Raw genomic sequence first — 778 nt, 5'->3', positions numbered from 1 at the left:
AGGACTCTGCAGTTTACACTCATCTACAGGGCATGACTCTGCAGTTTACAATCATCTACAGGCTAGGACTCTGCAGTTTACACTCATCTACAGGCCAGGACTCTGCAGTTTACACTCATCTACATGGCATGACTCTGCAGTTTATACTCACCTACAGGCTAGGACTCTGCAGTTTACACTCATCTACAGGGCATGACTCTGCAGTTTACAATCATCTACAGGCTAGGACTCTGCAGTTTACACTCATCTACAGGCCAGGACTCTTCAGTTTACAATCATCTACAGGGCAGGACTCTGCAGTTTACACTTGTCTACAGGCTAGGACTCTGCTGTTTACACTCATCTACAGGTCAGCAGTCGCTCTTTAAGGGATGAAGATGTTCTCATCCTTTATAGAGAGGAACAAGAAGCCATTTTTTGTGAAGAAACAATGCCTGTCAAGAAAATCCATCCATCATTAAACAGAGATGGAAGCCCCCATCTCCAGTTGTCCCCTCCTTACAAAGCTGTTATTGCGTGTATGACTCAGCCCTCTCTGAACTATAGATGATAATCAGGTCCCCAACGATCCTTAGGCTGATGCATGTAAACAAACAGTTTTGATTGTCATTGTTAAAATTGTTTGTCCATCATGTGGACTGAGCTTACCTGTAACTCCTCAGACTGAAGAAGTCTCTTGGAGAAGAGACAACTTTTTTTTAACAAAGAAATTGTCCAGAGGATCTACTCAACTTTTGTTTTAGATCATAATGTTTGAGTGATTTGTTTGATTCCAGTT

General features: G+C 42.3%; 1 protein-coding gene across 1 annotated transcript in view; it reads left to right on the top strand.

Moving 5' to 3' along the window:
• The window catches only part of lin7c (lin-7 homolog C (C. elegans)), a 5,238-nt gene that overhangs the window by 3,788 nt on the left and 672 nt on the right, over positions 1-778 (top strand). The window lies entirely within an intron of this gene.

The sequence above is a fragment of the Austrofundulus limnaeus genome, unplaced genomic scaffold (assembly GCF_001266775.1).
Source record: "Austrofundulus limnaeus strain Quisiro unplaced genomic scaffold, Austrofundulus_limnaeus-1.0 Scaffold5, whole genome shotgun sequence".
NCBI classification, from domain to species: Eukaryota; Metazoa; Chordata; class Actinopteri; order Cyprinodontiformes; family Rivulidae; genus Austrofundulus; species Austrofundulus limnaeus.
The sequence above is the reverse complement of the archived record's forward strand: the minus strand, read 5'-3'. Positions and strand labels throughout refer to the sequence as shown.